Source organism: Urocitellus parryii, chromosome 12 (genome assembly GCF_045843805.1).
Source record: "Urocitellus parryii isolate mUroPar1 chromosome 12, mUroPar1.hap1, whole genome shotgun sequence".
NCBI lineage: Eukaryota > Metazoa > Chordata > Mammalia > Rodentia > Sciuridae > Urocitellus > Urocitellus parryii.
Genome location: NC_135542.1, coordinates 11,956,423 through 11,982,425, shown reverse-complemented (window position 1 = coordinate 11,982,425; position 26,003 = coordinate 11,956,423). Strand labels below are relative to the sequence as shown.

The 26,003-nt window shown below is 42.8% G+C and overlaps 1 protein-coding gene across 13 annotated transcripts in view; it reads left to right on the top strand.

Annotated features, from left to right (window-relative positions):
• Positions 1 to 8,758: 8,758 nt before the first annotated feature.
• The window catches only part of Inpp4a (inositol polyphosphate-4-phosphatase type I A), a 130,754-nt gene continuing 113,509 nt past the window's right edge, over positions 8,759 to 26,003 (top strand). For all 13 annotated transcript variants that reach the window (XM_026379286.2, XM_026379283.2, XM_026379295.2 and 10 more), the window contains exon 1: positions 8,759 to 8,968. The gene's annotated coding sequence lies outside the window, so the exon portion shown is untranslated. The remainder of the gene's footprint in view (positions 8,969 to 26,003) is intronic.

Here is a 26,003-nt window from a genome sequence, read left to right as displayed (position 1 = left end):
ATAAATGAGCATTTTCCAAAATGGTCCTTGAAATTCTTTTAAACTTCATATATTCTTTCAAGTATTAAAGTTAAATTTGGGTTTATGTTATTCAAAATCTTACATTCTCAGTGAAATTGCCCAAGACCAGTCATTTACGAAGGACACGTGGTAAGTGGCTTCTGATACCACTGAAGCATGCAGACATTCTTTGCCAACTCTTCATGGTTGAGGGCAGCGTGGTAAACCCTAGGCCCAGATGACTGAGTCTGCTTTGACAGAATGATTTGATTCTTCTATCCATTTCCTGTGGTTATGCAAAATTCATCCTGTTAACAGAAGTCAGTGTTCACGGGGTTGGTGGCAATATTGGACTCTCTCACAGTTTAAGCACAGTTTACATCTTTCCTAAATGCATTAGAGGCGAGAAATCTTGTGGATGTGATTCGGGGTTACCTGAGAAGAAGGAAAGAAGAGTTGCAAAGAAACCCTGCATTTTTTGTTTCCCATCCCTTTGCAGCAAGAAAGCCCTCATTAAATGTGAGTCCTTTGACCTTGGACTTCCCAGTCCCCAAACTGGGAACAACAAAAAATGCTCAGCTAATAATAAGGGGAAGCGTTCTAAGGGCACTTCTGCCCATATGCAGTATGACTTCCCATAGAAAGGAAGGATTGCTCTGAGCTATGCACAGATTTCCACCTAGGGCTTCTCTCTGTGTGGGGACTACGATTCAAAGACAGATCTGGCTGGGCATGGTGGTGTACAACTACAATCCCAGTGACTCGGGAGTCTGAGGCAGGAGGATTGCAAGTTTGAGGCCACTCTTGGCAACTGCGCGAGACCCTAAGCAGCTTAGCAAGACTGTGTCTCAAAATAAAAAATAAAAAGGGGCTGGGTTTGTGCCTCAGTGGTTAAGCATCCCTGGGTTCAATCCCTGGAATCAGAAAGAAAAAGAAAAAAGACAAATCTCACCAGTACAGTGGGAGGGATGATCTCATTCTCTGGGCAAACCTCAGCTTTCAGGACTGGCAGCAAGGCCTGGTTTGGTCCTTTTAGCTCGTTGTTGCCAGTAATTAAGTCCAGGTGCCAAAGTAAGAATGCCCCTGTTGTAGGATTCGAAATTCAATGATTAATAATAAATGCAGGGCTGGAGATGTGGCTCAAGCGGTAGCGCGCTCGCCTGGCATGCGTGCGGCCCGGGTTCGATCCTCAGCACCACATACAAACAAAGATGTTGTGTCTGCCAATAACTACAAAATAAATAAATAAATATTTAAATAAATAAATAAATAAATGCATTGCCTGGTGTTTGTCCCTCTGGGTGGGTGGGATGGCTTTTGATGATGGTGGTGCACCCCTGTCTCACCCACATGGTGTATCTCTACCTCTCAGCCACCCTTGCAAACAGGCTGATGAGATGACTAGCCCTGACCAGTGATGCCTGAGTAGAGGTGGCATACGTGTCTCTGTGTGCCTGTTCTACTCTCTTCTTGTTTTTGGTGACATAGTAGGCCTGGCTTTAAAGAGCTTGGATTTCTGAGCCCTTTGCTCTTGGACTTTGAAACGTGTGAGAAATAAACCTTATTTGATGTTTGTAACTTTCCATAATATCTGCTTTTGCTTTTTTTTCTATTGATACTATTAAAATTTCTCTTTTTTTTAAGAGTCACCAGGAACCTTTTGGAAATGATATATTTATTACCTTGATTATGGTGATGGTATTACAGGTGTATGCATATGTGCAAACTCATCAAACTGTATACATTAAATGTATAGTTTTTATTCAAAATTATATCATTTATATCTCAAAAAAGCTATCTGAAACATCTGCCTTTTAATATGGAAGGAAATACTTTTCTTCCTGTGCCAATACGTAAATGCTAAAATTTTACGGGCACCATTTCCAAACCTGCCTCCTGAGCTGCACTGTCCCTGAGGGCACCGCCATTGGCCCCAGGAGCCAATGGCACACTCTGTCCATCACTGCACAGTAGCACCTGGGATCCAGAGGCCTGTTGGTTGTTGCAGCTATGGGACAACCAGGGGTGAGCTCAGATGGGAGAGAGATGGAGATGGAGAAGCATGGAGGGGTTTTAATTGTACCCATTTCACTTGTCAAAGCATAGAGCATTGAAGTTGGGTAGGGACCCTGGAAACCACATATATAACCACATGCTCAATTATGCTAAACGGAGTTGAGTCGGGTTCGTTGGTCCAAGCAGAAGGTGTCTGACTGCTTTCATTGCTCCATGCAAAATTACTATGATTCTTTAAAGGCTTTTAATTTTTTTTTAAATTGTGGGCTGTAATCCATTCTTGAGTCATGAAATCAATCAAATGACAAGCTGTAAGGGGATATAATAGAAAATAACAAGACGGCACTGGCATCACCCTTGGAAGTATTATTCCATGGAAATTGTGTTTGTTATAGACACATCCACATGGATCTGATTGAGGTCTAAACTCTGTCTCTTGCTACAGATTGGAGACAGCAGAATCTAAAAGCACCTCACAAAGAAGAAGACTTTCAGTGTTTGTGAAGTTAATTGGAATAATAATAATAATAATAATAATAAAGTTACATTTGTGGGTAAACTTTGATTCTCAATGGCTTAGCCCCTAAAAGTGCCCCACTGTTCTTAGATCCCAGAAGCCCGAGGCAAGTGAGGCTGCTTTCCTTACCTAAAAGAAAGGCACCAACATGAGTGTGGTCTCTGGCAATTGGGTCTGTTCTGGGGGTGCAGCATACAAGGTCACAGGATCCCTCTAGCATGCCGGGGTCTTTTCCAAGTCACTGGCAATATCAGAAAGAGGAGCCACCCTTTCAAAATACGTGGTTATGGTTCAGATCTGGAACGTTCTCCACCTCTTTCTCTCTTTCCCTATCTCCCTCTCTCTCCCTCTCTCCTTCCTGGCTGCTGTAAGGCATGCAGTTTTGTTCCAGCACATTCTTCTGCCATGATATTCTACCTCACCTCAGACCCACAGCAATGAAGCCAGCTGACTGACCACAGACTGAAACCTCTGAGAGATGAAGTCCTTCATCTCAGGTATTTTGGTCACAGCAGTGAAAAGCTGACTAACACCACAGCTCCTCCCAAGGCCTTGCCAACACTCATGTTAGGAGTACTAAGGAATACCTCCATCTCTCCAAGGGCCCACCCTCTTCCTTTCATACTCAGGGAATCCACTATCCACTATGTCCTCTTGTCCCAGTCCAGGCTCTGCCTGCTTCAGACCAGACGTTCCATGATAGCTGGAGAAGAGAATGGGATATGAGGCCCTTTAAAAAGAAAGTACAACAGGGTGAATAAGAAAGGAAACAAAAGTTACAGGGAGCAAGCCATTAGACATTGGTGTGATATCTGCAGCGCCGTTTCTCACACCTGAATGTAGGAGGGAATCGAGTGGGCGTCTTGTCAGGTGTAGACAGTCTCAGTAGGTCTGGGTGGGAACTGACCTTCTACAGGTCTCACAGCTGATGATTTTGCTGTTGGTTCACAGAACACACTTTGAGTAGCAAGGTGTCTGTCTATACAGTCTGTCTATACAGACTGAAGGCTCAAAAATATTTGCCAAATTGAGCCGTGCTTGTAATTCCAGCAGCTCCAGAGGCTGAGGTAGAAGGAGCTGTCTCAGCAAACGTGAGGCACTAAGCAACTCAGTGAGACCCTGAATAAAATATAAAATAGGGCTGGGGATGTGACTCAGAGGCTGAGTGCTCCCAAATTCAATCCCTGGTACCAAAACAAACAAACAAACAAACAAACAAACAAAAATTGCCAAATTGAATTCAGTTCAGTTCCAGTGGAGGTGAACTGTTTTTGGCCAGGACTTATCAATAAGAACAGATGGATAAAGTAATGTACCAGAGGTTCACAACCTTGGCTGCACAGAAAATTCATCCAGGGAAACTGTACAATTCCAAAGCTTGGCCTTCACCTTCCCAGATGTTAAGCTAGCCAGTCTTGGGTACAGCTGGGGCAATCAGAATTTTTAAAAGCTCTGCAAGGGATCCAGATTAGAAAACCACCAAGCTCAATAAAACTGTGTCATTGTTTGCTGCATGCAAGACATTGTGCACTGGGAGAGACACTAGAAGTACAAGTTTATTTTAATTTTTTTCTCAAAATAGATTCTTATTTCCCTTCTGAGTTCTTCTTGAACTCTTTGGTCTTTTGAGGAATGTGTTGTTTAATTTCCAATGAATTGTAAATGTCCTTCTGTTGTTGATTTAAAAATTTTAATTGCATTGTGGTCAGAAAACATATTTTGTAAGCCTTCAATTCTTTTTTTTAACATTTATTTTTTAGAAGTTGTTGGACCCAATTCCTTTATTTTATTGATTTATTTTTATGTGGTGCTGAGGATTGAACATAGGACCTCGCATGTGCTAGGTGAGCGCTCTACCACTGAGCCACAATCCCAGCCCACCTTCAATTCTTTTTATTGAGACTTTTTAAAGGGGCTATCATAGTCTCTCCTGCATGATATTTCACATGTGACTGAGCATTTTGTCTATTCTGCTCCTGTTTGGGGGAGTGTTCATTCCATAGGTATGTTAAGTCCCGTTGGTTTAAAGCATTGTTCAAATTTTTTAATTTCCTTGATGATCTTCTGGCTTGTTGCTTTATCCATTATTTAAAGTGGAATACTGAAATCTTCAATTATAAATATTACATCTTCCACTTCTTGTTTCAATTCTATCAGATTTTCTACATATATTTTTGGGACTTATTTTGGATGCATATAGTTTATAATTATTGTTTTCCTAATCAATTATTATTGTTATTACTAAACATTGTCTTTGTCTTTAGCAATCTTTTTAAAAGTCTGTTTTTTTCTGATATTAGTATAATCCTCAGCACTCTATTGGTTATGGTTTACATGATTTCATAACTTTACTTCAAGCCTGTTTATACTTTTGAATTTAAAGTTTATCTCCGCAGACAGCATATAGTTGGATCCATTTTTTAAAAGTACATTTTTCGGGGCTGGTGATGTAGCTCAGCAGTAGAACACTTGCCTAGCATGTGTAATGCACTGGGTTCGATCCTCAGCACCACATAAAAAGTAAATAAACAAAATAAAGGTGTTGTGTCCATCTACAATTAAAACACTTGATTAAAAAGTACATTTTGTCAATCTCTGCTTTTGATCCCATTATTAAATGCATTTATACTTAATATAGCTTGTGATAAGGTAGGATTTATTTGTGTTTGTCATTTTATTATTTATTTTCTATGTATCATATATCCTTTTTGTTCCTCTATTTGTCTATTACTTTCTTCTTTTGTAGAAAAAGAAGTAGCACACAATATATACTATATACAATGATGTTTTAGTCAGTTTTTCACTGCAGTGACCAAAAGATATGACAAGAACATTCTAGAAGAGGAAAGTTTATTTTGTGGCTCACGACTTCAGAGGTCTTAGTCTGTAGAAGGCCAATTCCATTCCTCAGGGCCTGAAGTAAGACAGAACATCATGGCAGAAGAATGTGGAGGAGGAAAGCTGCTCAGGTCATGCTCAGGAACCAGAGAGAGAGAGGGAGAGAGAGAGAGAGAGGTGTGTGGAAAGAGAGGGAGAGGAAAAGGGAGAGGAAGAGGGATCTATGCCCCCAGGGATCTACCTCTTTTGCCACAATCTACCTGCCCACAGCTACCACCCAGTTAATCTCTACTACAAGATTAATGCATTGATTAGGTTAAGATTCTCATAACCCAATCATTTCACCTCAAAACTTTCTTGCATTGTCTCACACGTGACCTTTTGGGGGACATTCCCTATTTAAACCATAACATGATTTCCATTAATTTTTTGAATGTGTCCTTAATAGCTGATTTAAAATCTTTGTCTAGTAAGTCTAACATTTGTGCTTTTCAGGAATGGTCTATCAACTACCATTAAGCCTGTGTCCTTTCCTGTATATTTGCCTTATAATTTATTTATTTATTTTTATTTTAAAAAACAGACATTTTAAATATTATGCTGTGGTAACTCTGGAAATCATATTTATTCTTCTTTCCCAGGGTGTGGTGTTACTGTTTGTTCTTGTTGTTTTTTGCTTGTTTAGTGACTCCCCTGAGCTAATTCTGTGAAATCTATATTCTTTATCATCTGTACCCACTGATATGTCACTGTAGTCACTTGTAGTCTTTGCTCCGTCAGATCAATGCTTCACAAAAGATCAGGCAAACATTTCCTCAACTGCTGGAATCAAAGATTTCCTCTTCCTGTGTTTAAATGGGGGGCTCTGTGTGCATTCCTTCAATTGTCAGGCAGGCAATTTACAGCTTTTCCTTAGCCTTTGTATATTGCTTGTTCAAAGTCTAATGAAACCATAGTACATCTAAACATCATGTTTCAGTGCTGAAGAGGAACTCTCTTGTAGGATGGTCCTTATAAGGTCCTTGATTAGCATCTGGACGGCCATCTTAAGTGACAGCTGCCATATTAAGGAAAAAGTTTTGCTTTCCAGCCCAAGGGCCTTTCTGAGAAAGGTTCACCACTCCCTCATACCAACCCAAGCCTTAGCAGCCCGCATTAGGACATGCCTGGCTCTGATTCCTGAGCCTGCCCTATAAAAATCCCAGAATCCAAGCCTGTTTTGCCTCTCTCTCCTGTAGAGAGATGGCCTTTGTCAGCTCTGACAAATGAACTCTCGTGTGTGTCTCTGCCTGGTCTGTCTGTCATTTCTCGTTTACCCGTGTCTCATTCCTCGCTTTCCCTTCAGTCCTAGTCCTGCAGATCACACTGCTCAGCTCTTAGTTATTGTATATAGATCACCTAAATCAGCTTACCCATGGTGTGTGTGAGTGTACCCGTGGTCCGTATGCTCATCAGATCTCCTCGAAAGTATTGCCCCAATCTGCATTAAAATACAGATTGCCCCACTTTCAGAGATTCTGATTCAACAGCTCTGGGGTGGGGTCTGGAACTTTGTATTTCCAGCAAACTCCTAGAGAATACTAAGGACTGGTTGGGCACCCATGCTGAGAACTTTTGAAGGACTGAGGTACTGTGCCACCAGCACACTGCTCATTATCCATCTTGTTAATGCACTTACTAACATACTTAGCTCCCTTTCCTTTGATAAGTTCATTCTACAGTGGAATTGTTACACCAGAAACACAACTGATCTTTTAAGGTTATCCGGAATTACACAACAATTAAGTGACAAATATTATTGGAAGACTGATTTTCATTCAGAGTTTGTTACTGTGCTAAGTGAATGAATGTTGACATTAGACTGATTTCTATTTTTAAATGTGAATTTAAATTAGGTTCTTTCTTCTTTTTAAAGTTTCTGAATTTAAAACTCTCTTAACTGAATTATAAATAGCCTGGCCATGAAATGCCTCAACTGGAGTACTTTTGAGAGTGAAAAGGAGCATTTCCAGTAAAATTATTACTGGAAAAAAAGATGCAAACTGGGGCTGGCCCAGGAAAACTAGGTATATTGGTCACACTAATTTTACAAAATAAGATATGAAAAAAAATTATTTCTACCAGCTCAGATTTTCTTGGCTTTAATTTTGTACTAGGGTCAAAGTTCTGTCAGTATTTCCTTCTGTTTATTAGAATAACAAAAGGTAAGTATTTTGTTAGTGGGTTATATTTCAGAAGAGAAATAAAATAAAACATTGAAAAAGATTCAGAGTTAGTTTTATATTTATTTATTTTTGTTGCAGAGTATCATATGCATTTGGATTTTGGTTGCATGAGGAGGATCAGACCTAAATCTAAATGAGTTCAGAGAATTCTTGTTTAATTTCTAACAGAGTAATATCTTTCATTTTTGAGGCAAATTATAAATGCTTACTTATTTTTATACCTGAGATGTGAACACTGACTGCAAAATATTTTGGTTTATTGAATTAAAATGGGGCTGGGGTTGTGGATCAGTTGTAGAGTGCTTGCCCAGCATGGGTGAGGCACTGGATTTGAATCTCATGCACCACATATAAAATAAATAATTTTTATAAAGGTCCATTAACTAAAATAAAATTTAAAAAATAGTTTTCATTTAACAGTTTTTAAGGAGAAAGATTTTTTTCCCCCCTGATAAAATGTAATGACTCAGGTAATCAGGGGAGGGAAAACAAAACAAAAATGTAAAGACTCCAGGAGAAATTAACTGTTTATGTTCAGTCCAGTATTTACCTTGCTCAAACAGAAATGTTAAGATTTAAAGTCTTATCAAAGTGAAACATTTCTTCCCAAACTTTTTACAACTTGTTTTCCTATGGAAAAAAGAATTTCGTGGGAGAAGTAACTGATATCATTTATGCACATATGCCAGACAGGTCCGGAAGGACACACACTCAAATATCAGCAACCTCTTCTTTTTGCAAATCTGTGTTTTCCAAGAACTGTGATTTTTATTTTATTTATTTTTTGCACGTTTCTGATTGGACCGTTCACGTTGCTAAAAACGTCTCAGAGGGAGCCACCACATCTGCACCTCGGGAGCGCGCTAATCGCCTGAGCACGTAGCCGGGTCGCGGCTCCTCTCAGGAACCTACTCCTCGGCGACGTGTCAGGCCTCAAAAGCCTCAGTGTCCCTGAGGGTAAAAACGCCATCTGTGGGTCCGGAAGTTGAAGAACTCCTCGCAGGCGACGCGGGTACAGAGGAGGGTGAGACCCGTGAAGCCTGGAGCAGCCGGGGGCGGGGCTTTGGCCGGCTGAGGCTTGCGGTGCGCCTGCGCGGCCGGGGGCGGGGCCGGGGCGGGGCCGCGCTCGGCGTCCAGAGCTACGGTGGTGCCGGCGCCGGCGGCGGGCTCGGGCTGCGCGCGGGCAGCAGGTTCGCGGCCGGGGCGGGCGCCGCGGACCGGGGCAGGGGGATACGCACCTGAGGTGGGGCACGAAACCTGTCACTTCAGTCAGGCGGTGCCGCTACTGTTGCAGCGGGGCCCGGGCGCGCGCCCGGCTGACGGAGAACCGGGCAGAGCTGGGCGGCGGGCGCCGCGGGCCGGGGCACGCCAGGTAGGTGAGCCGGGCGGGACCCGGGGCGACGCGGCGTCTGCGGGGCGGAGGCCGGGGCTGGGCAACGGGCGCGGGGTCCAGTCCCGGTACCTGGACAGCCGGACCCGGACGGCGCCCGCGGTTGTCATGGAAATCGCACAGCCTAGCGGTTCGCCAGCGGTGGCGTCTTTTGAGAACAATCCGAGCAGGGGCGACCCTGGCTCCGGAGGAGGCACGGCGCCCAGGGCCGGGGGCGGCTGGGAGCTTCGGGATGCAGGATGCGGCGCCCCGTGCCGGTGTCGCGGCGCCTGCCTCGTTCGTCTTGGGGCCGGATCCAGTGGACTCCCCACGCTGAAGGCCTCGCTGTGTTTCGGGTGTAAACATTACCGGGTTAAAAATAAACATGCATCTCAGGGTGGGAAATTGGGTCTCCATCCTTGCAACTCCTCTTCCCTTTTCTGCAGACTTGTAGTCCTCGACATCTCGAATCTTTGCTTTTCATATTTTTTGCCTTTCTGGCTTTGCTAGTCAGTTAATTGAGGCCTGAGAGATTTGCAGGAATTTTTGGCTGTCTTTTGAAAAGCCAGTCTTGAACGTGTAGGCCCTAGAAAACTGAGACACTCACATTGTCAAAGGTAAATTTATATCTTTGTGGGCAAAGGACGGGAGCATTGATAGGCTCAGCTTCCCTGCCCCTTGTTGCCTGCCCTCTGACATTACATAATGATGGGTTTCTCCTGCCCCAGTTGACAGCTCATGAGCATATTCCTCTGGGTAAGAAGGAAGTATAGGCGGTTGTAAAGCTCATCATCTGAATGATGATTGCTTTGCCTCTGAATGTATTTTGTGTTTGGGAGGCTGGGGAGGGATAGAATGTGATTTGTCACCTGCCCATTAGGACGTCTAAAACAAGGGAATGGGGGGCGGTGTGGCAGTTAGGATGTTGCAGTGAAATTATGCTTGGTTCATCCCCTGTTCAAGTGGATTGTGTGGACTGCGGGACACAAGTGGGGGATGGGGACAGAGCAGGTGATCTGGGTGTGAATTCTGGTTCTGCTACTAGCTAACTCTGTATCTTGGTGTTCTCGTTTCTAAAAGGTGAAAAAAGAATCTCTTACTGAGTTTGTTTTTAAACCTTGATTCTTTTGGTATTGGTCAATGCACATAGATTAGTTGTTGGTTATCCTAGAATTAATCCTAATTTTTCTTTGGTGGCAAACAGCCTTTTTTTTTTTTTAAACAGGGAGTTTGTCTTTGGATATAGGTTAGGGCCTTTGGTTTTTTTTTTTTTTCCCTGAAATATTTACTCCTAGAAGATTCAATTCATTGATTTCTTTAAGGAAAGTGAAAAATAGTGCCCACATGGGGAGGTCAGTATGGCGATTCTGTGGGAGTATTGGTATCGGAGGAGACCATGAATGATGCTGTTCTCAGGGTGGTGTTGCATGTGAACAGAGCCTCCCAAGGCCTTGTTCCCTGTAGTGTCTTGTAAGTATGTTCTGTAGCAACGAGCCAAAGTTATTGGGAGGGTCTGACTCAAAGACAGAGTTTAGAGGAATGGATGCTGGACAGATTCAAAGAGAAAGGAGGGCAGTGTTTCTGCTGAGTTCTGCAATATGTTGTACTTACCTTCCTACTTTACCTTTCTAGCTCCTTTTCATTTGGTATCTTCCATCTCAGGGTATGTATTTGCTCAGGTTAAACTCTGTCCCCATGTAGACTCAGTGTGCAGTGCCGATGTCTTAGATTATAGTTAACACTATTGTTTTGGAAACTGGCTATTTTGTAGTATTGCTGGTAAATAAATATTGGAGTTTAAAAAAAAAGTCACTTTAAGGAAATGGTGAAATAAATTTTATCCATGAGAGCTTTTTGTAAGCAATAGGACACCAGAGAATTGGGATGTATATGATAGAGAACTATGGATCCCATGAATCTTTTAAGCTGGCTGCCGACCTGGGAGCCTTCTTAGAGTAGACTTCTACCAGCTAACCCCCATTCCTATCCCTTGGCTTAGCATCTCAAGAATTCTACCAAGTATGTTTTATCCTGTTTGCTTTTTAATGAAAAACTCCTTTTTAGCTTACATATTCCAGAAAAGTCCCCATCTTCAACTACTCATAGTATCAGGAAGCTTTGACTTTCAGAGGAAAAAAAAGTAGCACAGATCTGTGGTGAAGAAGGCTTGATTATGTTGGTGCTTCCTTTGTAGAACATGATTAATGAGCTGGTCTTGAAAGATCTTTAAAAACAGCTTTTTTTTTTTTTTCATTGTGCAGAGCATATTTTGGAGAGATAAGTATTAACCCCTGTGCAAGCTTACTTCATTATTTTCTGATTTTTTGTGCTTTTAAGGAAGATGTCACCATGAACCTAATCCCCAGGAAATCCCCTATATTTCTATGCATATACACACCTTGCTCTCTTAAATTATTTTTTGAATTTTGATGATTGCACACTCAGAAAAGTTGCAAGAATAATGAGAATTCTTAGGTACCCTTCATCCAGATTCTCCTAATGTTGGCATTTTGCTGTGTCTTTTGTCTTTCTCTCATATTCATGGATTTCTTTTTGAAAATTTTTTTATAACTTTATTTTACTTATTTATTTTTTATGTGGTGCTGAGGATCAAGCCCAGTGCCTCACCTTGCTAGCAAGCACTCTACCACTGAACTACAGCCCTAGCCCCCATGGATGACTTTTTTACAAACTGTTTAATAGTAAGTTGCAGACCTAATGCCCTTTTACCTCTAAATACTTTACTGTGTATTTCCTGAAAACAAGGACAGTCTCTTACATAACAGCAGTGAAATTATTTAAAATCACATTGATAGAATGCGATTATTTAATATACAGGTCTTATTGGGATCTTACCAGTTGCCCCCCAAAATGTCCTTTATAGCAAAAGAAAATCCTAGCTCATTTATTTCATTAAATTATTTTGTCTCTATCACTCATTTAGTCTGAAGAAGTTCCTGAGTCTGTATTTCATATCGTTGACATATTTGGAGACTACTGACTGTTTTCTAGATAATGCTGCTCAATTTGGATTTCCTGTGGTTTTCTCATGATTAGATTCAGGTTATGCAGTTCTGGCAGGAACAGCGCAGGCTTCATGCTGCTGTCTTGTTAGCGTGTCCGGTTAGGATAATGCTGTCCATGATCCCATTCACTGGCCTTGTTAACTTTGATCATTTGACTCAGATGGTGTCTGCCTCATTGAAAACTTTTCATTTTCCTGTTGTAATCAATATGTATCTCATAGGGAGAGAATTTGAGACTATGTTAGAATACTGTTACTCATATTTTTACCCACTAGTTTTAGAACCCATTGATGCTTCTTGTTTGAATCAGTTTTTACGATTGTTGACAGATGGTGATTTTCTAATTCCATATTTTCTTCTACATTTATTAGTTGGAATTGTACTGAATAGAACTTTTCTATCTTATTTAGTTCTTGATTTGGATCCCTGGATTTAAGAATTCTTGCTTTATTCAATGGATTATAGACTGTTACTCCCATTACTCATTTGTTGCTCTAATTGTCTCAGATTTGGCCAGGGGGAGCCCTTTCAGCTGGATTGTATGTCCTTCTGAAATGTCCCTATGGTTCTTTGAGGTTTTCTTTTCTTTCTGGCACAAAATCAAGACTTTAGCTTATGTTTTCCTTGCCCTAGCCATTTCTCCTAAGAGCCTTAGTTCCTTTTAATAGAGTGGTGTAATAACCCAGGTGTATCAGCCATTAGGTGTGCTCATTGCTGCTGAAGTGCCCTTGCTTCTGGATCCTGTCAGTAGACAAACACTTTAATTGTAAACAAGTGTAGTCACATTACACAAAATTTTCTGTGGTTTGCTTTTCAAATTTAATGCTCTGTTCCTAATATCTGTGTATACTGACATGAGAAGTTTGTCCTCCTTTGTGTTGTGGGGAGTAGAGATACATTCTAGAGTATCGTGTGTGCAGTTTATTTAATCATCTCTTATTACTGAACATTTAAGATTGCTTCCAAATTTCTGCTATAAAATCAGTGAGGAATCCTTGAAACATATCAGTGTTAATGCTCAAAAATATTTCAGTCTTCTAGATCCCTAGAAGTATAATTTCTGGGACAGAGTGTAATTTTAAATTGATATTTTTGTCAAATTGCCCCCCCCCCACCTGCCGACTTTATCAGATTGTACTTATTCCATTAGTGAGTGAAACTGTTTCCCTTTGACTGGGCTAGATATATTTGCCAGTTAATTTTGTTAACTGTTAATTTTTCCAGTCTAATGGGCAAAGAAGACATTATTGTTTTAATTTTATTTCCCAAATTGCCAAAAATATTGAAGGCCTTTTCATGCTAATTTATAGTTCAGCTTCTGTGAATTACCTGTTCACATCCTTTGCCTATTTTTTTTTCTCACTAGGTTGTTCTTACTGGATTGTGGAAGTTACTGTAATTTTGGACTTTATTCTTGGCAACCTTAAAAGGCTCCTTTAAGCGTGATACATTTTTTTAACCTAAAGGAGAAGAGACTATTGTTTTCTGAGTAGCCCCTGAATGCATGGCTCAGGTTAGGTCCTCCCAGGGCCTGTCAAGAGGCAAGCTGTGGGTCATAAAGTAAGCCCAGGTGAGGGGTGGCTGGGGCACCTACCTGAGATTAGTTGAAAGAGGCTGGTCTGGGATTCAAGTGCTCAGTGTCTGGAGCTAGTGCCATTTTCATTAAATCACATAACTTCCTTCTTAGGATTTTAAAAATAAATGTTTCACTTTATTTATCAATGGAAGGATGCAGATTAATTATCAATATCAACAATTTCTATTTTCAGTACTTTGCTTTATGAATCAGGAGCTTCTTTACTCAGGCCTGGGTAGTGAGCAGACATCTTTCAGAAACTGAATTTATTCCTAGAACGTTTGTGGACTCCTAAGTTGAATTTTTTTCAAGTATCTCTGTGACTTTGGGCAAGTAGCTAAATCTTTCTGTGCCCATTTTCTCACCTGCAAAAATTGGGTGGATAGTGGTAGCAGTCCTGTTGTAATACGAAATGAGCTAATACACATTGTGTACTTGGAGTGGTGCCTGACGCTGATAACTGCAATAACGAAGCCTTTATGATGAGTTCAGATCTAGAGGGGGCGGGGGTCAGCGGTCAGCGTTAAATTTAGGATTAGATCAGCTTTTCTTTATAGGTTCAATCTCTTAACTGTACCTTTTGTAATAACTTGACTGGGGATTGGAAAGCCAGGGGACCCGGGGTCTGTGCCCTTCTCTCCTTTTCTGGTCTGTACCCACCTTCTTCATGCCCTGTCTTGGCTGCAGCCCTGTGTCCCCCAGCCAACCCCTCTGCTTCCCTCTCCCCTAACTGTTTGCCCACAGCTCTAACTGGGTTGGTGTGAGACTGCAGGCCTTTTAATATGGAGGCTGTTCTGTGAGGTCAACCTGGTGAGGGCCTCAAAAGCAGGAAGGCAAATAAATATGAATGTGGGTGATTTCAGGGACTCATACTATCATCTCATGATAAAGGTGAGGTGTCCTTTATTTATTTTCTGGAATAGGGTCAGAAAAACAGAGGGGTGCCCTCAACCACCACAAGGAGGCATGGGACTCTAGAGGAAGAAAACATTCACTTCTCCCAGCCCAGGAACCTTCCCAGAACCCTTTCTCTCACATTGTGACTTGCCTGACCTCAGGTTCCTACAGGGCTCGTCTTGTTGTAATTTACTAGATAGGATTCTGAGATCTTCTTAAAAATTCCTTGCCCCTTTCTGCTCCCCATTCCTTGCCAAAGCCTTCCTGCAGCTGCACGGGCTGCTCTGATGGAAGCTGTCTGATCACTGGAGTCCTACTGTATTAGCAGATTTACAGTTTCATCAACAACCTGGATTCCTCTCTCGCCAGCCATCACTGCTGGTTTCATTATAGGGCTAGTCTCCTAATGATTACAAAATAGTTAAGGTCAGTGGGACTATTTCTCGATTCCTTCCAGCAGCAGCAGGGAAGGAGACAAACCAGTGGGGTCACTAGCCAACCCTTGCCCTGTGTACATCAGTCTTTCTCTCTGATTCATAGGAGCAGAGGATCCCGTGCCTTTCCAGACCAGTAGCATGAGGCTTTGAGAGTGCTGTGGATTGATTGGTTGGCAGAGACCAGCAGAATCAGAAAAGTTGCAAGTTCTCATCATTAATCATCTCTCATTAATAATGAGAACTTGTTAGAATGCAGTGTCCCAGACCCAACCTTCTGAATCAGAGACTGAGGGGTGGACCCAGAAATCTGTTGCAGGGTCAATGGATTCTGATGCACCCTTATTTTAATCAAGACTACTCCCACTCTACAGCTGGAAATAGGGTTGGCCTTTCCTGAAGCCAGAATAGGAAGAAGGAAGAGTGGATGTTGAGCAGTTAGCTCATAGGGTGAACTGGAAAGTGTTTAAGGACCCAGGGGTAGCTTTGCTTTCCTTGATGTCCCCTGCTCTATGCCCCAGCTCATCTACCCAGCTGTTTATTGGCCCCCATGTCTGCAGCCTCTGTAGCTTCTCTGCATGTGGTTCTCCCCCTCCCAGTGGGACTCAAAGGAAGCAGCATGAATACACCCAGCCCTGGGTTCTGTGTCTGGCCCAGCAGGCATGGTTTCTTCCAGACTGGCCCTTCTAAGCTGGGTCTTCTGACTCAGTTTCCCAAGACATTCGCAGAGTATGTTCAGATGTGTAGGGTTCCTGTCCCCTCTTATTCCTTGTTCATTTGGGAAAAATAGAGAGCAATCTAGTTAACAGCAACTTGAGAAATATTTAGGGAGTTGGTGTGGACACAGTCCAGGTGACTATTTCGGCAGTGGTTGATGATGCTGTCTGATTTTGCATACGTGTCCTCCTTTGTGCCCTTTTTTCCCCTACTTTATGTTTGGGTGAAATAAAATAGCTAACACCATGGTGAAATTAGGAGATCAAAATGGTCCCACATTTTTCCTGAAACTAATGAATTGAGGTATTTCTAGATCTTCTTGACTTTCCAAAGTTTAAGAATTCATCTCAGTACATAAAAGCCATGTTGAGGAGCAGTCTTGCACTGAGATCTCTACCTTTACACTGATGATGAGGAAGAGGCACACTGGAGGAGGAGTCTGGCTGGAGAAGGGTCCACAGTATTTTTCAATGGGCAAGTGGTTCACAAAAGCAATTTGAAGGCGTGACCAACATTTAAAAGGAGGGTTTTTTGGGGGAAAAACAAAATAGCAAATATCCAGATCCATTTTCTATAGGAAGCGCAAGCACTTTATTTTTATGTAAAACATTTATTTGCATAGGGTGTATTTTGGGTGATTTCTCCTAGGTTCCTTTGTCTTAGCAATGACAGAACAGCTCTCAAGTCACCTTGGCTGGCTCAGAGTTGGGCAGGGGACACATTATTTGATGCAGGCATCAGTCTGGTTCCTATCACAAAGCAAAGGCAGTAGTGTCTTTGGCATATCTGTTTGGTTTTGTTGGGAAGGGGAAAGTTGGATTATAAAAGAAAGAAAAGGTGCTGGATGTGAGTCCTAGTTAGCTCTCATCTGTGAAATGGGGAAAGGAAAGTGCCTGGCTCCCAGGGCAAGAGGGTAGAGGTCAGCTAGAGAGATCTGTGAACTGTGGAATGGACCAGTGCAGGTGGGAGCTTATGTCCTCCCACTCAGTTTTATAGTCTTGCTGATTCTGTTTCCCTGACAGTGCTCTGATTTTAAGTTGCTCAGCGGGCTGGAGTGCTTACCATCTCTGACTGCTGCTCAGAGAACCTCTAGGAGAAGTAAACGTTGCAGAAGAAGGAGGTGCTGAGACAGGGACAGCTGGCACAGGATGTGGGTGGGGGTGGGAGGAATCTGGACCAGCTTTCTGTCAGGTGGTCACTGATACAGCTGGCTTCCACTGGCACTTTTTGTTGTTGTGTTGTTTTTAATGTGTAAAAACTTGGGATTGTGTGTGAAGGAATGTTGAGTACTGCACATTTTTTATTCGTTGCTTTGACTGTTCTACATATACAGATGTCAAATGAAATGATCACATTGCCTGACTGGGTGATAATCAAGTAGCAATGAACTGGAGTGATTGATGGAGCCCAGTCAGGAGGGAGCTAGGTCTAAGAGATGTCCAGATTTCCAAGAATCTTCATAACATTGTTACTCCTATGGTTTGGAAGAGGAGAGGAAGGTGGGCCAAGGATTGGGTTTGGGGGAAGCAAACTGGTAGACTGTGCCCTCCTTAGGTGGGAGGGAAGGGCTAGTGGTCTCATTCAGGTTTTACTCCCAACTTGCCATTGACTTGGTGAAGTTGTTCTGAATTTCACTGTCGTCCTTCCTTGTTTTGCAGCTAAGGTGAATCCCTCCATTTCTGCCCCCTTGGCTCCTCTCCTATGGTGATGGCAGAATGGAGGGAATGGAGGTGTGATGGTGGCTGAGTGCTGCAAGGTGCAGGCTTGTGTTCTGGGTCTAGCTGGCACTGGACTGACACACCCAGTGCCTGGTTAGGGAAGTGCTGCTTCCCCAGTCTGTTGACTTGGAAACTTTGCTTCTTTCTCCTTTCACTTTCTTGCCCCATTGCAGTGATTCAGCAGTTACTTCCTAGAGTAGAAGAAATTACTTGGTGTCAGAGATGCTGGAGGACCCAGGATGTGTCAGTGGAGATAGGATCAGCCTGTAATCATGCAGACCAAGCTCTTCCTGGTCCAGGTAGAGCAGAGCAGGCAGAACTGTTCTCAGACTCCTCCAGCCTGCTCCCCACCCTCACATCCCTCCTTTGAGGCCCCGGTAGACAGTCTTCAAGTCTCCTGTAGATAAAATGTTGCAGTCCAAATCCTTGTCATTTTCCCATGTATTGATGGAGACCACCTCACTACAGTGTGCTGATCCCTAATAATTTATTCACATTTATCTTCTGCTTCAGGTCTGGACTATTTCTCCTTACTGGCAGATTGACACCCCTTCCCTGACATCTCCATGTATCTCTCTTTCTCTTTGACCTGGTCTCTTCCTACTTTTGTCCTGTTGTATTTTCTTCTTATACTTTTTTTGTAATGGAGACTTAATAATTGTGTATATTCCTGGGGAAAGGTGTGACATTTCAAAACATGTGCAATGTGTAGTGATCAGAGTAATGGGCTTGTCTCTCACCTCAGCCATTTATCATTTGTTTGTGTTTGGAACATTCAGAATCTTCTCTACTAGCTGTTTTGAAATATTTAATTAATTGCCAACCATCCTTACTTATCCTATTTTGCTGTGGAACATTACAAATGACTCATCCTATATAATTGCTCCCCTGTACCTGTTAACCATGCTCTTTCTGTGCCCCTCTCCCACTCTTCCCAGCCTCTGGGAATCACTATTCTATTCTCTAATTCTTTGAGATCAACTTTTTTGCTTCCACATATAAGCAAGAACATGCTGTGTTTGTCTTTCTGTGCCTGACTTACTTTATTTAATGTAATGCCCTCAAGTCCTATGTTGTTTCAGATGATAAAATTTCATCCTGAATAATATTCCATTGGTGTGTGCATACTGATTTCTCTTTATCCATTCATCGTTGATGGAGACTGAGGTTGATTTCCTATCTTCTCTTCTGAATAGTGCTGCAGTAAACTTACAAATGCAGATGTCTCTGAGACATACTGATTTCAGTTCCTTTAACTACCAGTAGTGGGATTGCTGGATCGAATGGTAGTTCAATTTCTAGTTTACTAAGGAACCTTCTCCGTATTTTGCATAATGGCTGTAGTAGTGTACATTCTTACCAGTAGTGCCTGAGAGTTCTCTTTTCTCTGAGCCCTTGCCAGCATTTTAATTTTTTATTTTATTTTTTGAGGTGTGGCCATGTTGCCCTTGCTAGTCTTGAACTCCCAGGCTCAATTGATCCTCCCTCCTTTGTCTCCCAAGTGCTGGAACCACAACACATTTTTTAAAAAATCTTTTTGATAATAGCTATTCTGATTAGGGTGAGATGATAACTTATTGTGGTTTCGATTTGCAATTCCTGATGATTAATGATGTTGGGCATTTTTTCATATGCTCGATCATTTGCACATCCTCTTTTGAGAAATGTCTGTTTAGATCATGTGCCAGTTTTTAAGTCAGATTATTTGTTTTTTTTTTTGATGACACATTATTTGAATTCCTTATATATTCCAGGTGTTAATCCCTTGTCCAGTAAACAGTTTGCAGGTATTTTCTTATATTCTATAGGTTGACTTTTTTTTTCCTTTGCTATGCTCAAGCTTTTTGGTTTGTCAGTTTTGTCAATTTTTGCCTCTTCTTTTGAGATCCTATTCCCCAATTTTTTGCCCAGGTTAATGTTCTGAGGCATTTGTCCTGAGTATTCTTCAAGTAATTTCATAATTTGGGGTTTTACATGGAAGTCTTTGATCCATTTTGAGTTGATCTTTTTATATTGTGAGAGATGAGGGTCTAGTGTCTTTCCCCTGCATGTGGATATCTAGTTTCCTCAGCGCCAGTTTTTGAAGAGACTTTCCTTTCTTTAGTATGTTCTTGCCAACCCTTTGTAGGAAGCCAGTCAGTTGTAAATATGTGGGTTTTCTATTCTGTTCTATTAGTCTGTGTGTCAGTTTTTGTGCCAGTACCATGCTTTTTGGTTACTATAGATTTTTGATATATTTTGAAGTCAGACTTAAACCTTGTTTTTTTGCTCAAGAAGGATCACTTTGTCTATTTGGAGGTCTTTTCAGTTCCTTACAAATTTTAGAGGAGTTTTTTTTTTTTTCAGTTTCTTTAAGACTGTCATTGGTATTTTGATGATCTATTTTATTTCCTGTTAGCCATTACTGACTTGTTGCAGAAAGAATAATAGGTATAAAGTTTCGAAGAATGAACAGATAAGAGCTCCAGCTGCACATTGCTATATAAATGCTTTCTCTTCAACAAGAGGCTCTAAGAGGCTCTGAACGCGTTTCAGGTATGCTGACCTGGCTAAAAGCATTCACATTCTTCAGTCATGTGCCTTTCTTATGAAGCAGTGCAGGCCTACAAGAGCAGGGGCGTCTTTGGGAGCGCAGATATTTTGGGATTGTCCTTATAGGTACCTTCCAAATGTGTCACATTTTTAGTAACTCCACTGGGGGATATTTTGGTTTTGCCAACTTAATTATTTAATTATTTCTTAATACATCTAGCTAGTAAACTATGTTTACCAAGCTATGTATTAACCTGTTTGGTCAAAGATAGAAGGAACGTCAGCCGGGGGTAGTCAAGTAGTGAGGGGCCTTTTGTGGGGTTGGTTTACCTAGCTCAAAGAGAAAGCATTCCTTAATGACAGCAGTCCTCCTGGAAATGATTCTGGTACCAACTTGGTTAGTAGAAAGCATCTAGGTTTTAAAGTTCATCTCACTCAGTCTCTCATGTGGGGTGACATTGGCCTTTTACATTGGCATTTAACTACGGGGCCATGTCCCTGTGTGCACCTAGCCCTGATGCTGTCAGAGTGCTGGGCTACCCTGTCTGGTGTGCAGGTGTATCCTCATTAAAGAAGCTAGCACAGCAGCCCCCTTGATAGCAAAGAAGGCTATAAGGTATAATGACTCATTTCCAATAGGATTAGATGAGATACAATCAAATTCCAGGGAAGTAATTGCTGCGTCACTCCTTGGAACTGGGCATTCCACAAATTGACCCGTGTTACATATCCACAGGTTGGCTGTTTTGTAAACCATTAAAGATTATACTCATATTTATCATGGCAACTAGTAGCCTGTGGCTTAGACTATAAACCTAACTTAGTGGAATAACTATAATGAATAAAAGCAGGGCTGTTTTTACCTCATAATCTAGATTTGTCTGCACTGAATATACAAACGAGGCTATTAAATATTTGGGGTGCTGGTGGGCACATGCCTGTAGTCCCAGCTACTTAGGAGTCTAAGATGAAAGGATCACTTGAGAACAGCCTGGGCAATCCAGGGAGACCCAATCTCAAAACAAAACAAACAAACAAACCAAAAAGTTAGGGGCAGAAAACAGGGATTTGCTGTATGAAAACTTTTTGTACTTGCCACCCAGGCAGGTCAGAAATAGGATGGGTTAGCTGTTTCAGGATTATAGTTGTTGGTTATAATATCAGAAGAAACTCTTTCATAAAGGAACTTTGCAACTAAATAAATCTTGTAATGGTTAAAAGGTCTTTTGAGAATGTACTCACCCTAGCTTACAGCCCAGGGTAAATTTGAAAATGCTTTATTTAAAGGTTTCTTTCTGGAAATGTGGAACTGTTACCAGGCTAAAATCTCCAAATTCCCAGTTCCCAGCACATAGGATGCTGATATTCTGTGCCATTGGATTTAGTGGGAAATGGTAGAATTGTTGGGTTTAGATACACATAATAGAAAAAACCTGGAGAAAAGAGGCTTAGTCAAGGTAGACATTTATTTGTCCTTCCTTTGCTGAAGTCTGGAGGTGAACAGTCAGAGCTTATTCTGTGCCATCCCCAGGTCATGTTCCAGAACCTCATTTCCAGGATGATGGCTTGAGGTATAGTCAGCCTGTGGGTCTTCTAAACATGAGGCGAGGGCTGGAGGTACAGCTCAGTGGCAGAGTACTTGTGTAGCATGCATGAGACTGTGGGTTCCATCCTGTACTACAAAACAAAAACACACCCCCAAACTGCCTTCCAAACACCAGGTTCCAGGAAGGCAAACTTTCTGAGAATTCCTCATGGAACATCAGCTTCTTAGCTCCTTGGCAAGAGCTGACATGGGAGGGGAAGAGAGGGGACTCAGAGACAGCAAGCTCTTTCTTTTCTATAAGTTGTTATCTTTTTTTGGAAGATGAGCTTTCATACTAGGTTGGGAGATGGTTGGATCAATTTCCCTATGCCAACAACTAGAAACTTAGTGGGGTAGGGCAACCAACCAGAAACTTCATTCTCACTTCTGCATATACCACCTTCTTTGAGCCTGAAAGAGATTATTTGATTCCTTTGTGCCTTAATTTCCTAATTTGAAGAATGGAATTAAGAGAATTGTAATTAAATTCTCAGAGCCAGCCCAGGCTCAGACCAGAGCTGCTTTCTACCAAGAACCCACTTGATGTTTCTGGACTCCTGAGAGTGTTCACAGTGAAGTGGAGGGTTGGGAGGATTTCGGGCAGAGCTCATGGTCCAGGCTAGGGCCTGGGGATGAGATTCACTGAGCCAGCAGGGGCGGACAGTGGAGAGGCCCACATGGAGACTGCTTTTTCCTTGTGGCCTCCAGGGTAGGAAGGGCTGATTGCTTTTTCCTCATTCTGAGCACCACTGACAGTCCTCTTCCCTGAGTGTGCAGAGGGCCAACTCCCGAGCTGAACTAAGGACAGTACCTGGGTCTTTCTGTACCTCTGTCCTGCTCTACTCCACCTTGTCCCAAGTTTCCATTTAGGAGAGGGACCCCATTGCCCACTGTGTCAGGTAGAAAGGATCTAATACCCAGTTTATTGTAAATATCAGCAAAACCGAATATGTTATTTTGGGGGCATTTGCCTTTTAAGAATAATATAAATGCTAGCAGGTTATAAAGATAGTCTTTAGAACTGTGGAGGGATGTGAGACACAAGACCAGGCATGGACTGGGAGAAGTTTGGGCCATCCTTGGGCCAGCAAGCACTGTGAATAAGCATTTGTTTAGGCTGACAGTTGCTCTCACCTGACCTGTACATGTGCACATACATTCTCTTTATACACTCACCCTGACAAGCCAGCAGCTCTGGTAAGTCAGACCCCCTCAAGGAGCCATGCTTTGCTTCCAGACTGACCTCAGACTCCACTGGTGTTATAGATACCGGTGTGCATGTGTTCAAGAATACTGGTAGAGAGAATCACTCCCTGAAGTCCTGCTTTTATGATAGGAAACTTCTGTGTTTCCAAAGCTAGTGGCAGAATTTTGCTAATCTGTAATAACTGTTTATCCCAGCTTTTGAGTTTTTTCTTTCAATTTTAATTTTTAAAAAGGCTCAAATCATCAAATAGCCCTTTCTTACTTTCTCCATTGCTGGCAGTGGCTACTAACAAGCGAACACAGCACCTTTCTTGGTGTCCCCTCATGAATCCTTACTGCCCGTGTGTCTGTGCTAGAGTTCTTCCAGACTGTTTTGCTAGCCAGTTCTTTGTCAGTGAAGACACTTCTTTTCATCTTTGAGAGTGAAATATTTAACTTAAAGGAGCTTCCCACTTCGCGGAAACACCTTTCCTGACCCTTCATGGTGTGCTGGTATGTACTACTTGGGACTCCCCTCCCCCTTCCTTAGGTGCTCTGGGTCGCATTTGGCCCTGGCGAATGGATGCTGTACATTTTTTTCCAGAGAAAGCAAAGGCTATTGGGATACCTAAACATGCAGTATATGTGCAGAAAGAGGCCGAGGGCAGTGGATCTGATTTCCACGTTTCTTCTCAAGCGCTTAAATTGGAAACCTCCTTTGCTGGAGTGCAGCAGGGACAGAAGTGCAGAGGCGGTGGAATTTCTCAAAAGCTTGGCCCACCGTGGAGATCAGCTCTTGGCACACTTTGTGTGGTCACTGGTCCTAGTCATGCTCGTCAGGGATGTTCATTGTAGGCAGTTGGGAAGCATCTGTGTTCAAGATGGTGACTGCCAAGGTCTGGAGACACTGAAGTTGTTGGTTTTTTATGACTTTTGTGTCACATTTGCCACAAGTGTGATTGGAGCATGCACAGGGCATACATATGGTACTAGGTTAGGATCACAGAGCACTCAGGCAGAGCTTTGTCCTTTGGGAACTGTGCTTCTTGGGGAGAAAAGCCATATGGCTCAGGCCCAGGAGAAGGAGTCACACTGACTGAGTGGACCTGGTTGGGTGCTGCCTCTACCTGGCACTCCCTGCTGTAGGCAAAATCATCACTCCAGGGCCTGGCTGAGTCTCCTGCCCGAACCTGCCCTCCCCACTGAGTGGCCTGAGGAGGGGTGGGTGGCTCAAAACAGACTGAACAACATAAGGGCAAAATAACCTGCCAGTGGCCCCTTGGTGGCTGGCAGGCAGCATGTTGAGTGGGAGGCCTCTCACTATTTCCTCCTCTTCCTGAACACTAGCTCCTGAAGGGCCTGGACAGGTCACTTCCAGTGTGAGATTCTGAGTTACCGGGCATGGCATCCCACAATGGCATTTACAGTGTAAAGCTTGCCAGAATTCTCTGGGGACAGGCCTGTGAATGTTGTGGATCTGGGTGTCATGAGACTTAAGTGTCCTTCAGGGCTGGAACAATAGCTCAGTTTTCTTTGTATCTCTAGAGTGTCCTGCAGTACCAGGCATAAAATAGGTGTATAATTAGTGTTTCTTGAGTCAATGAATGAACAAAGCCAGACTGTCATTGTGATGAGTAGTAAGAAGGGCCTTGGCCTCTCTGGGAAGACAGCCTGCTGTCAGAAGTCAAGCTGGTGTTCCATCGATCTGAAGGGAGAGAGCTGAGACCAGCGCTAGTGGCACAGCTGTTGCCATTATGAGCTCTGGGGCTAAAACCAGAACTGTCACCTTGTTCCATTGTGCCTGTCACAGGCAGAAGCCTGTTCTCAGCAATGACCTTTTATGTCCTTGGCACATGAGCCTGGAACCTGGGGCTGCTTCTGCTCCTCTGGGTCAGAAAGTATCATCCCTTAGGGTCTGGAAATCTTGTTTTTTTTTTTTTAATTTAAGCAACTTCGATAAGGACCTCCCCCTTTCCATACATGTACTTATGCAAATATTCACAAATACCCAAAGATAAAAGGAAGCCTCTAAGGGTAGGACCATCAGCAAAGGCAGCCTCCTCCTCTCTTGGGTTTTTGGGAGCACTCCGAGGCCTTGGGAAGGATGAGGTGGCTCAAGCTGGGGTTCCAAGAGAGGTGGGGAGGACTGCTGGGTGACACCTCAGGGGAGAGGCTCCAAAGAGGCAGGGCCATGTCACCCAGTGGCTCAAGGCTCCTCAGACCCGCAGTAAGGTTTGGGACTTCATTCTCAGCACACTGGAGGGTCTTCAGGCTTTTTAAAATGTTTTGATTCTCTTTTGCTTATATCCTTTATTTTAAATGACCAGGGCCATTTCATGGTTTGAAGAGATTCTTGGATTGTGCTAACATCAGTTTTGGGGATTTATGGGCCAAGATTTGGATTCCTAATCTCTGCTCAGGATCCATTCCTGCAGGCATGGGTCCTGATATAGGATTGATGCAGCGCATACCAAAAGGCAGAGTGCTCTGGTGTCCACAGTGTCAGAGGTGAAGCCGTGTCTGTGAAGTGCTAAAAAGGAAACCCAGCACTGGGGAGGATGGTCTGTACTGCTGCTGAGCTGCCGGAGAACTGCTGTGCCAATTGTGAGGAAGAACCTTTGGCCTCCCAGGTTCCTGCGGCTGCCTCTGGGGCTCTCCCTGCAGTGAACAGCTAATAGCTGAGGACAGCTCCAGGGACTTCGTCCTCTCTGAGACTTCACTGTTTCTGTGACCTTTGGGGTCTCTGCTGTGGGCACAGTGCAGACATATAACAGTGAAGCTGTTGCTTCTTGCTTGAGGGATACTCTGGGAGTAAGGGATCATGGGGGCAGGGATTGCCTTGTGAGTCCATGAAACCACCCTCCATCTCTAAGATCCCAGGACTGTGTGACTTGGAGCATGTGTCATCTCGAGGTGATGTAGCAGCGGGTGGAAAACAGTGGAAGGAACCTTGTTGGAGAAGGGAGAAGGAAAGGACAGAGAGCAAGGGATGCTCAGTGACAGGGCAGTTATTGCCAGCAACCGGTGTGACTCTGATGATCTCAACTGTGGACATGGTATTGCCCCAGAAAAGGGCCTTGACATCCCTACCTTCTTATTCGTGACTTTGCACTAATGTCACTTGGTAAGAGTTCTTGAAACTTGCCTTATTTATTTGATTTGACACATTGTATAACTTTCTATTTTATTTTGTTGTTTTGTTTTTTATTTTTTAGTTGTAGTTGGACACAATACCTTTATTTTATTTGTTTTTGTGTAGTGCTGAGGATCAAACCCAGTGCTTCCCAAGTGCTAGGCAAGCGCTCTACCACTGAGCCACAACCCCAGCCCATCTATTTTATTTTTATAAGCAAATATTTTTTTTTTTG